Genomic DNA, 12475 nt, shown 5'->3' with positions numbered 1-12475 from the left:
TTGTAAACTTGTATCATTTGCAATTTTAAAAATGAACATGAAGCAGTATCTAGAAATTCCTAGGACTGGAATTTAGGAACTTCTGGAAAGGCAAATGTGATGCTAAACTTCAGTAGTAGTTTCTGTTTGTTCTCTCCAGTTTGAACAAATGCACACAGTGTGAAATGCACTCTGGCTTCAGTATTATCAAGTAGATTGCTACTAAATCATGCGTTTCATGACGTGTCCTTGTAAGTGTAGAGCTCCTCAGTTACAGTTTAATAGCGCAATCAAATGAGCTGCAAGTCACGTTAGAATTTTTTCTCTGCCTACTCTTGAGATCAGAATCTTAGGGTAGAGGCACTCTTAGTACATGCGATAAGAGGAGAGAATGAGGGGAGACGGATCACTACATTACTTCCTTCATGTTATTTTTGGATATGACTAGCATTCCTCCCCTTAAACACACCCTCTTTTTTCCCCAGCCCCCATCTCTTACATACATTACAAGCTCATACAAACACTCTCACGTACTCTGAAGCAAAAGCAAGAGCAACAGTTGGACTGAAGCCAGAGGACTTAAACTCCGCTTCCTCATTGCCAGCAGGCTTTGTTCTTTGGAATCAGTCAGAACTAGGGAGAACGTCTTCATTGCTGATCGTGAGTGGTTGGAATTTGGCAACTCGTCTGTCTATTAATTTTTTCTTGCTCTTCTGCGAACTAGGCTGAATTTAGACCAGTAAAGCTAAGACCGGGGGATAGTCAAGAAAAAAAGGATCAAGAGACCATCAGCTATCAGCTTCTTTGTGGGGGGTGGGGGTCCATCTGTTCCACAACGGTAAGTGCCAGCATTAAATGTGTATAAAGATGCAAGAAACAGTAAGATGCTTTAGCTGTTTTACTACAATAGAGGAGGGGAAAAAAGTATGTGAGTGAATCATACAGTGTGTGCTCAGTTATAGTGGTCTCGGAACGGTGCCTAGCAGTAAAATGTTCCTCATTTCTCCCTTTCCAGAAAGTATTATAAGAATGTATATATTTTAGCAAAATTCCTAAGTATCTGTACAAGTCTGGAAAGCTTTCCAAATAGCTTCATTATTGGCGTTTTCTGCAAATCTGTTTTGTTTTGAACCGTGTGCAATATAGAGTAACTTTAACTAGCAGAGTAACCCATTTGTTTTAAGTGCAAGAGCTGAACCTGGGAAGTAAAGATCTTCCATCACAAAGGATACAAATAGAACTAAAGTTTGGGAGGATGGAGGAGTGAAAAGGGATGAGATGCTTCCTAAGACTGTTTAGGTTACAGGAACCCGATGTAAACTTGTTTTAAATTATTGGCATTCATTCAGAGTGCACACACACCCCCTCCCTTCCCCAGCATTAGGAGCCAAGTGAATCTGTTTTTAAGAACAAAAAGCTTTGAGGGTCTTCTTGTCTAGGGCATGCAAGTGAAAGCTAATGTACAGTGGCAAAGAGTGTACGCTTGGATAAATGACTCTGAGAAAGGACAGGAATTGCAAAAAGAAACTTGGTTTTCTTCCAATAAGCCAAATGATTTAGCTGTTCTTGCTTTATAAAAGCATTTACACTGCTGCCTTTTAAGTTTACTAGCAGAGTGGATTGCTTTGTTACAAGGCCCTTTTTTTTCATCTCCCTGTCTTGTCTTTAGAAAAAGTTTTATAATGATCAGCACAGCGGCAGGTTAGTCCAAATGCCTTGTTTTCAGAAATGCCGTCTGGCTGTCAAAGGAAACTCACTGTAGGGACCCATTTGTTTTAAAGCTACTGATAAGCCCTGCTATCAGCATGCTATTATGTCTTGCTACATGGGTTATCTTAATAAAGTGATAAATAAGAAACCCTTGAAATCCAAAAGTTCAATTGTGTAATAAATTTGACAAAGAGGGAGAGACGGGTTGATTGAATGTACTTACGTACTTTAAAAAATAAAATTAAAAAAACAAAACAAAACAAAGCCCTTAGCATTATTAGGACAATAGACTTGAAAAGAGGAAAGCTTTCCTTTTCTTTCTCTTAACTCTGGCTCCATCAGCTATTTCACATAGTTATTCCAATATTTTGTGTTGACAAGGTGAGCAGTCCCTTCCTCCCTACACCCTTATTAACTGCTGGTTATCAGGGACTTGTGAAGGTGAATCTAGTCACATGAAAAATATGCTGAATGAGCAAATGGGTGATTGTGCAAAGTATAGCAGGCACAGTCAATTAACTGTTTGTTCGAGGTCTGTAAGTTTGTTTTTTTCTAATTCAGAAACTTGTAACCAAAGCTCTCCCATTCTGACTTTACCCTTCGTTTGGAAGAATACTCTGCTTGGTGTGGTAATTGCTAAAAACAATGTGTTAAATTCTGTTACTATGGCATGACTGCAAAACAGTGCTCAGCAGGATAGTGTGCAGTATATTAGGATGTTGGGGATGTTCAGTACACATTTTGTTTGCCATGTACTAAGGCACTTCTTTCTAGCTCTATTTATGGCAAGTTATTCACTGAACTGGAATCGCATATTAGAACTAGCAAAGATTCTTTTTCAGAGCTAAAAATGGAATAGTGTTTTCCTGAGTTGGGCTCCCCCCTGCCGATGGCACTGTGTCAGGTTGTCTCAGCAGCTGCTTTCAGTTTCACAATTTACATGGGTGCTATAATGACATTTTTTCTCATTGATGTGGTGGAAAAATCTGACATCTTTATGCTGTTTTTCCTGCTTTGATATGTTAAAGCATATTTTGTACTGACTGTGAGGTTTGGCAATGAGTGTTGAGTGCAGAGATGGGCCTGTACCAAAACCCCTGGATCTATGAAGTATGAGAAGGTTAATAACTGTATCCAAACATCTTGGCTCTGGCCTATTCCTGTTTTAAATGCACATCACTTTGGCCACAGGTTTAAATTGGGTTTTTGAGGTGATTAAGACTGAAAGAAATCTTTCAGGCTACAGACAGACTTTTAAAGAGGAAGTAGCATTTAAGAATCTTACAGTTAGTTAAGCAAAGCTAGCTCATTTGCTGCTTAAACTTGATTTTTAGGAGCCCCCAGGGAATTACATTCCCCTTCCTTTATTCTAACATTAGATGTAAGTAATATTTTAGAACTGCTTCTGAGATGTGCTGAGAAAGCTAAGGTGCTTTGTGCCTACCATTCCTACTTGCTCGAGTGGATCAGTGGAGAAGGCTAGCAGCGTACATCCAGGTAATGCAGGTATCCCAAAGTGTTTGTTTGATCCTAAGTGATCTGCCTATAAGCTTTTAACAAAGTACCATATACATACTGATCTGTACAAAAAATTGTGGTAGCCCACGGTAAAAAATACTGTAGTGCAATGTAAGGAGATGCACAGATTGTTATTGAAATCATGGTTATTCTGCTTTTTTAATTTATCAACTTCTCCAAGTCTGGCTGGCTTAATGGATTCAATGGCTCTCTGTTAATACAATTACACATGCATCTGCCAGCTGCTTGTGGTATCTCTGCTTCAGCAAGAAAAGCTGTTTGGCAGTGTTGGCTCACTGTGGTTTGTGGCATGCAGCACTGATTTATTAGGCAGTAGTTGCATTTTTTTCCTTTTTTCCTTGAATGATTGAACTGTGATGTCATTTTTTGTCTTGGCTTTAACCTTGTAAAGAATTTTTTTTTTTTTTTGCTGCAGACTATTCTCTTAACACTAGAGAAGTGGGAAATGTCCCAGTGTTCATTGCAGAGCAACTCTGTCTACCCCAGCACATTCCAGGGCCACCAAATCATTTGTGGTGAGAGTGATTCAGATCTGGTTAAGATGATTTAAAAGAGATGTTATGGGCATACTGCAGTTGTGCATTTAAGAAAATACAGTTTTTTACTGCCTGATTGAGACCACATGGCTCCAACTTAGACTTTTTTTTAACGTGGAAATTGTTGGCTGGATGTACTCAAACGATTTTTTTGTTTTAATTGCCTAGGGGCCAGGGGTTGGGATCATAGCATTTAATGGTAAGGTCAGAGTTAAAACAAATAGTTTTTAATGTTTCTTTGAATAAAAGGAGAAGTGGCTTTTTTGAATATTTTGCATAGAGTACAAACATGCCTCTCTTAAATGAGAGCAAATGTATCTCAGGAATTCTTTTGGACATTACAGGGTAACTGGTGGCCTTATTTGAGAGAGAGGCAGAAGAACAGAGATAAGGGAAGATCACCCTGTCATAAATCACAGTAAATATGTTCCATTACAAATACATTATGGAAAATATGAAAAGTAAAAAGGAAGGACAATGACCTTTTTGATTGTATGCAGTTTATTTGCTTCCTCTCAAAGTTGGCATTTTGGGCTGCTCTTAAGAGGAGTGGAAAGCTTATGTTATTGAACATTTATTAAACTGTTGTAATTATCTAAGACAAAGTATATCCCTAATCTGAAGGATGAGATTGTAATATATATTGTAAGCACTTTGTGCTATTATATTGGTTTTATACAAATTATTTATTCTGAAATAGTTAATCAAAACTTGTTCTTCCCTCCGTGCTCTCATAGACATTTCTTCTCAATTATATCCTTTCTCCCATACTGAAGCATAGCACTTGATATAAGACTTTCATCTAAGTCTCCTTCTTCAGATGCGAGTGTTAGATGGTCAATGTTTTTTATATGAATACTTTCTAAATGGGAAAGCAAGACCATAGAGTTTCAAATTTAAAAAACAGATCAAAAGTTATAGCATTGAAAAACACCGTTCTTGCCTCTGGTTGGAAGATGAAGTAAAGATGAAGAACCGTTCCTACAGTTCTGCATATATGGTAATTTATCTAGCAATAATATATAAGTATTATTCTATAAAAGCAAATCCAATAAACAACAATTATAAGCTTTTTGCTATCTTTAAGTATTGGGGTAGTAAGTTTAGCTGGCAGAAACTGAAAAAAAAAGATTTATCAGTCTTATAGTTGCATACATCCTTTTGAACTACTTTCTTACTTAACATTACTTCTCTGTCTAATTTTCAGGGGACACATGAACTTTGTTCTTAACTTAAAAAAAGGATAAAAACTAAAAAAAACCCCAGCCTTTAACCAGGGTTCACGAACCAGTGACATTTAATTTCTGCCTCATGTAAACTACAATGTAAATGTTTAAAAGTTATTTGCAGGTTTTTTGTAACTTTGCAGTGCACAATGAGGATGGGAAAGCTATCAGTATTTCTGAATCACTGCTGTGAGAATTAGTCAGGGATCAAAATATATACTACAGCACCTACTACATTCCTGCCTCTGATATGTTAATCTGTTGTGTCAATGTTCAGTTTTACTGTGTTAATGCATATGAAATATGTAGAACCAACCTGAACTGGTTTTATACTAGACAATCCTAACTGTAGTGTGGATAAAACAGTACAGTTTTTGTACCAAAAAAAGCCAAAGCATGGCCTTTATGGTGCCCAGTCTTAAAAAGTGCATCTTGTGCCTGAAGCCTTTGACAAATTCCAGAGCTCCTCAGTGCTTTACAGATCGAGTGAAGCAGAGGTGGTAAGATTCTGCTGCATAATATAAGTGGGAGTATCCCTATGTCTTTTATATAAAGAGGAGAAAATTCTGTTCTTTGAGACACCTCTGGGACAGCTTTGATAGGGCTGCTGAGGATATGCAGGTATTAATCTGTAGCTAGATTGACATTTGCCATTCTTCCCAAACTTGACTACTTAAATGGTTTTGTGACTGTAATGCTGGTGCAATTTGGTTTTCACTGCTCATCTGTAAACCTCTCTTTAGTCAGTTTTTCAAACAGCGGAGAGAGGCATGATGGAAAAGGGCTGGAAATAAGGATCAAGGAGTTCCAGGATTTACATGGGCCACAGCAAGCACATATAAATTCTAGTCATTGCGAAAATGAGTAGACCTTAAAGCAGCCTTCAGCGGTGACCCTCAGCCTGTAGGATTCCTATAGAATTTTTGATTTTTCCAGTAAAGCTGCTTTTGGTACTGTTTTGTATTTCAGTTTTCATAATGGTTGTGAAATACACACATGGTATGCTTTGAGGCATGGCTGGCTAGGCCAGTGTATGTTGGCAGGTGGGAAGAATATTGGAAGTGATGAATGTTTGGAGCAAGCGGGCACTGGCCATAGCTACGCAGATTGTGGCCAAAGCACATAGCAAGGATACATGCATACTTTTGGATCATACCATACTGATGGCTGGCAACCATGGATATAAGCCTGTCTAATAAGACTAAAACCAAAGTGAGAGCCATGCTGTGTCTTGCAGCTAGTGAAAGTGTGTAAAGGTCCTTTAACTGATAGCTGAACAAATAGCATCAGTTAATCATTATTAATTAGGCAAAGGTGATGTCTAGTCCTCAGGTCTCGCTTAGGTGGTGAATATGGTCCTCCTCTAAAAAGCCTCCTTGTGGGTTTTGAAACGTGCAGTAATGCAGCAGTTAAGCCTAATGACAGGTATCTATTTGTGTAAACCAAGCAAGTTGGTCAGATTTTGACTATGGCTTGTAATTTCTGTAAAGGGATGCTGTGTATAAGGATGCTGAGGAAATGGTGGCGTAAGTTTTGCTGCCTTGGGAGAACTGAGGCTCCAAAGACAGGTAATTTTCTTTCCCCACCCTTTCCTTCCTCTTAGCTGCTGTTTCAACTAGACCTTTTCATATAGCACACTCTTAAAACTGTCCTAGGACACCACAGATGTTATCTGGGAGTCAGAAATCTTGAATCTTATTTTAGCTCATTTAATGGGTAGCTTTTTGCTGTGTCTGTTATTGTACTTACCTTGGAGGTAGGATATAAAGAAATAACATGCCAAAGAAAAGTACAGTTACTTGTAAAGATGACAGCTGTTACATAGAGAACAAACCTTTTCCACCAGCAACCGTGAAAAATGTCTTTGATAATATTACATTATGAATCAGAACAGGTATAATCAGTATTGCTGATCTATTGTTTTGGTAGTTAATGCTGGAAATTAATTCATTAAGCTTCTAGTTTCACTCCAGACCAGTAGGCTTAGAAACTATTTAACATGCTACAAATGTGGGTTTGCAAAGTGTCTGAAGTTGTCTGGCTTTTCTGGATATTAAGCTATGATTGAAATAAAGTCAATTATTAGATTGTTTGCTGTATTTAAATGATTATACAGATAACCTCAGATCTAGCTTTAATAATTTCTTTTCCTGAACTTGTCTTTAAATGGTTTTCTCAAAATTTTCCAGCTGTTCTTACATAAAGAAAGTAGTCAATGTCACTGAGTCTGAATGACAAATTAAAGAATGCATGCAAGATCGCAAGAATTAGCTGTATGGATGAAGGAGACTTCAGCGTATGTGGCAAAGACTGCGTCCATCAGTTAAGAACAAAACTTGACGAAAAGTTTAACCATTTTAAAATAGTGCAAATTAGCTACATTATTGCTGGGCCTTGATTATTTAACTCCTATTGGCTATTGGGATGTCAAGCAGATGCAAAAAATACTGAAAAAGTTCAAAATAAGTAAAACTTAAGAAAACACTATATAGAAGATAAATATTTTAAATTAAAATTGAACTGGAATAATCAGAATTTCTGCTTTTGCTCACTGTTTCAGGCATTACTAAAAAAACCATTCAAACCACAAAATTGTCAAGACCTCAAACCAGCAGAATATTCTCTATTTGCAAAGTTCTGATTTTGTTTATGAACAAGAAATTATTAGGAAATTGTTGATTGAAAAAGCAAACAAACAAAACCCAAAGAACAAGAGTATAAGTGGTTACTAGTGATTTTTTTGAAAACAGAAGGCATGTGAATTTTTTTCCCATATTTTTGTTTATATACATTCTTCAGTACTACACACAGAAAACACATTTTATTTCCCTGATAGTCCTAAGGGCACTTGCATGAGAACTTTCTTTTAAGCTTATGAGATGAAAATTGTGATGATCACTAACAGAAATCATTACATAGAGCTTTAAGCCATATGCCACTAACTTCGGCCAAACTATCTATTCTAACTATACAATTGCTATTATTGTTATCTGTAAATATATGAAACAGATTCAGCTGTTGCAACTGTCAGTGAATACAGGTCATCCAAATCGTGAATGCTTTAGTGACAGAAGTTCTCTCCATTGGCATCCCAGCCATTCAAGACCTGTTACTGCTGTTGAAAACTGTATTCAGTCAAGTGCTGAGGTGCTTGTTCTCTACAGCCTGTGCCACTCTGCCATATGATGCTCATCTCTGCAGGCTGAGCCTCATTTGAGTAAATGTGACTGCTGTCGTTCTTAATGCAAGGCACCGGCAAAACTGCTGACAGCTTGCTTCCTTTGTTGTCAGCTGCTAAGTTGCTGACCTGACCTGCATGAATCAAGTATTTTATCTTTGTTCAACAAAGTTACGCTTACTGACTCTGGCTTGGAAGTACTTGGGAAGTCAGAAAAAGGGAGATAATAGTAGGAACAGTATCCATAGAAGAATGAAACAATTTCTTATTGGATATGTAGGATCTCATTTTGTATTTAAATCTGGTCTATTTAGCTAATGTTGCAGCGACGAATGAAAGGGTTTATTCAGCTACAGCTGAATAATACAGCTACAGTAATGTAGATAACTGTCTTCTGTAGGCATCATTTAATTGTGCCTATAAAAAGCTCATTGACTGCAATATCTGTTATAGCTGATTTAATAACTTTCTACCTTTCATAACTCCAGTAAGATGTCTGCCAGTTATGAAGGTAAACCTGCATGTTTCCACCATTGCCACTTCCATGTTGTCAGTATGAATTAGACTACACACCCTGGATGGAGGTTTCTTTTTACTTATTGTTGATTTGCATGTTATTAAGCTTTCATGAATGAATGTTGTTGGGTTTTTTTCTATGAACTAGAGTGACTGGTCTAAATACTTCTCAGCTTCTTCCCCTTTTTACGTATTGTGGTTTTGAGAAGTACTGCTGCTTCATCTGAAATGTGGGTTGCCAGCCATGAACTTGACACTAACTAGCTCACCACAGCCATATTAAATGCAATCTACCTTATGTATAGAATTTAAACTGCATAAATGCAATTTTATCCTTATAACTTTCCATCTTTTTCTTTACTCCCTAACTCTTTACAGTCTTTCTCTCAAAGTTCAAAACATTATTCCATTGGAAGATTATGCCTGGCAGTTCTGTAAGAGGTTCCCCTCCCCATGTAGGCAAAATAATGACAGTATGCAAGTTCAAAATTCAGTTCTGGTCAAAGGAGTATACAGTTATAATGGATAGCTGAGAGCAGCTTTTCTATTAGAGATGATATGCATTCCATTTCAGGTAGACAAGCAATCGTGTTAATCCTACAAGCCTCAACAGTTCTTTGGGTCTGAAAAATGTTCAGCCTTTTATATGTGATTATTAAATACTTAATTTTTTAACGTGCTGTAACTGTCTTCACTGATTTTCTTTCTTTTCTTCTCTTCCGTGATCACGTTAATTTCCTATCAAGTACCAGAAGTGGTAACTTGCAAGACTAGGTCTGCATAAGCCAAGTGATGGTATCTGCAATTTAAGTAAATGTAGTTATGGTTATTTAGTGCATGCACCAGAGACTTAGGTGCATAACTACCCTCAGAGTTAATGGAAGATGGCCACATAAGATCATTCTGTAACAATAGGCAAACAGACCCCTAAGAATGAAACTCCAGTACTTTGTTGCCATGCAGTGCTTTGTAATAACTTATATTGGTCTCTTTTTTCCAATCTGCTAAGTTTTTAAGAGATTGAATAATAATTTTAAGGCTAACAGTAGTGCAAGGTCAGAATCTGCTCTTTTCTAGAGACCTGGTCAGTGCATGGAAGATGGTCTTAGAGTTAAGGCACTGGAAGCTGAGTTCTGACCTGGCTCTTACCTTTCTTGAGTGACGATGGACAAAGTGCTTAACCTCTGTTTCTCAATAATGCAACATATCTAATTATCTTATTTTCAATTACCATTTCAGTGCTCAAAATCCTATTCATTGAGCTTTTCTTTAAAGAGGCCTTTTTATTCAGCTACCTCAGAGGCGAGAACAGTCATTGTGCAATTGCTGAGGTGCACAGTAGATTAGAGGGAACTGTTGTTATGAACCGTTAGATCCTGTCTAGCCCCTTGTTACCGGGTGGTCCAATGCTTATGTTCAGTAAGATAGGTGCCATGTGCTAGACACTCTGGAAAATTATGGTGAATGTTCTTACTGAAAATACATGTGAGTGTATGCCTAACAGAACAGAATGGGAAAAATGGATGAGCGGAGGGAATGGTGGAGTAAAATGAGGGAGGCGTAGTGTGCTGCTCTAGCTGGCTCTTCCAGCACACTCTGAGGCTGAGAACAAAAGGTATGAAAGCAGAAATGTTATCTCTAATACCATATGTGTGTTTCTTCTGAAGTACTAAACTGTAACTCTGTTCTCATGTGCTTCTCCCACCACTGACTCTCAGTATGGGGCTGGTTCTATTTCAAGACAGACTGTTTTTTAAAATGTTTCCATAACTTCCTTTAAACAAATATTTGAGGACACTCAATAGAAAATATAACAGGCAGTGTTTCCTGGATTATCTTTGGAATCCATTTTGGAGAGAAAATTCACATGTATATATTTCCATGTGTGGCAAAGGGTTCCTTTTGCCACAGGGTAAAAAATATGGAGCAGCATCTCTACTTTGGAAATCCAATATGCTGATTTTTGTAAAGAGATTATAATCTTTGCATGAAACAGCAAATAAATCAATTTGTGCTGGCACAACTATAGACACAAGCAGAAGGGGTCTACTTGACTTACTGACAAATGCATTAGTGGAACAATCTGAAATGCTGATAATGTCTACCACACTTTGACTTCAGGGTAAGATGTTTCAGGCCCAAGAAGGAAGTTGTACAAAATCGGTCAATTTAGTTACCTTTCAGAAAGAAATAAATTATTACTCACTATCTGGCATTTCATGGGGCTCCTATATAGTAACTAGTTAAATGCATGTTTCAGGTGCTGAATTCTTATAGAGTGTTTCACAGTTCTGTCTGTGATAATAATCCTCCGAGAGTATAAAGTGTGGAAAATGAAAGGTCATATCTGGTAATCATTTAAACCTAAATTACATTAAAAAAAATTAATGAAAGCATCTACAAAATCCATCCGTAATATTAGGGACAAAGCTTTTTGTGACTGCAGTTCCTCATTCTTCACATTTATGAACTGTTCTGTCTTTGTGGTTTGATACGTGGAAGCAGCTTCCATGTTTATTGTCATTGGAGGCCAGCTGTTGCCTATACTGCAGTGGAGATCAAAATGTATAAGATATTTCAAAAGAAAAAAAAATCTTCCAGTGAAATATGAAACATAAAAAGACAAATGGAATGTTAAGGAATGAAATGAATGTACATTAGCACTACGTGCTTTGCCTGTTTTAATTTGAACTTGTACTTTTCTTCATTCTTCCTCTCACTTTCTGCTCATAGAACCTACTGATTTTAGCGTAAAGTCTTCTGAAATATAGGTAAATGAACCACAAAACTACTGTATGAACATTCTTTTTCTGTATCTACTGTCGTCCTTCTTGGCTTTTGTTTTTATTAACCCATGATGGAGAATTGCATTTGTAGATATGTCAGAAGGCCACAGAATTTTCCTTTTTAATGCATTTTAAATAATTTTGCAAACTGCAGAGCAGATTATGATCCGTGAGTATTCATACGTTTTGGGTTGTGGGTTTTTTTTCCTTCTTTTTCTTTTTTTCTTTCTTTTTTTTAACTCTGAAACCCAGAGAGGTTACAGATGGTTTTACTACTGTATTTATGAAACAAACAACCATTTTCCAAACGTAAGTGGTGTAATTGGGGGCTAAGACAAGTGGGAATTTGCAACTATTCAATTATTTTGCCATAACTCATATTTAATGATATAGAGAAAACATATATATATAAAATGTATATTAAAAGACATATAAATAACTACTGGGTTATTGCAGCTTGCTTCTATTTCCAATCCAATCTCGCTTTTTCCCCCTGATATTTGCAGGCTTTTATAATGAAATTTTGTGGTCTTATATCTGAGGAAAATAATTTTAAGTGAAGGGAAGAGACCTTTAACAGCTTAGCCTCCTAAAGCTGAAGGTATTTTGTTGTGAGGCAGTATTCGCTTTGTTCAGAAGGGAATTTATTTCAATTTCAATATGTAACGAGAGCTTGAAAAAATGACATATTGTCAAGCGCAGACATCCACGTTGTTGAGTGATTGCTTTCATTACTGAAATACAGAACTGTAACAATAGTGGAGAAGAGAGTTCTTTTGACTCTTCAGTTGTTCCAGAAGGTGCCTAGTAGACGGAAACTACTAGTCTCTTTTGACGTTAGTAGTAGTTTCCCCTTTGATTATTCCGTTTTATACTTTCTCAGTCTGGCTAACGCGTGAGGCAGCAGAGATATTTTTTAGGCACCTGCAAAGAAGCTCTAGCCATCTTTGCACAAACTGCACTTCATCTCGAAAGCCACATTAGGAGCTGTTATCTCAGATGTGT

At 37.1% G+C, this 12475-nt stretch overlaps 1 protein-coding gene across 11 annotated transcripts in view; it reads left to right on the top strand.

Annotated features, from left to right (window-relative positions):
• Positions 1-12475, top strand: part of PALLD (palladin, cytoskeletal associated protein) — a 198083-nt gene that overhangs the window by 46387 nt on the left and 139221 nt on the right. The window contains exon 1 of one of the 11 annotated variants that reach the window (XM_054201826.1): positions 354-639. The exons of 9 other annotated variants lie outside the window; for them this stretch is intronic. The gene's annotated coding sequence lies outside the window, so the exon portion shown is untranslated. Of the gene's footprint in view, positions 1-353; positions 640-664; positions 818-12475 lie in introns of those variants that run through there. One more of the 11 variants, XM_054201827.1, reaches the window with a different exon arrangement.

Source organism: Rissa tridactyla, chromosome 5 (genome assembly GCF_028500815.1).
Source record: "Rissa tridactyla isolate bRisTri1 chromosome 5, bRisTri1.patW.cur.20221130, whole genome shotgun sequence".
NCBI lineage: Eukaryota > Metazoa > Chordata > Aves > Charadriiformes > Laridae > Rissa > Rissa tridactyla.
Note: the sequence above shows the minus strand (reverse complement) of the source record. Positions and strands in the feature narration are given on the sequence as shown.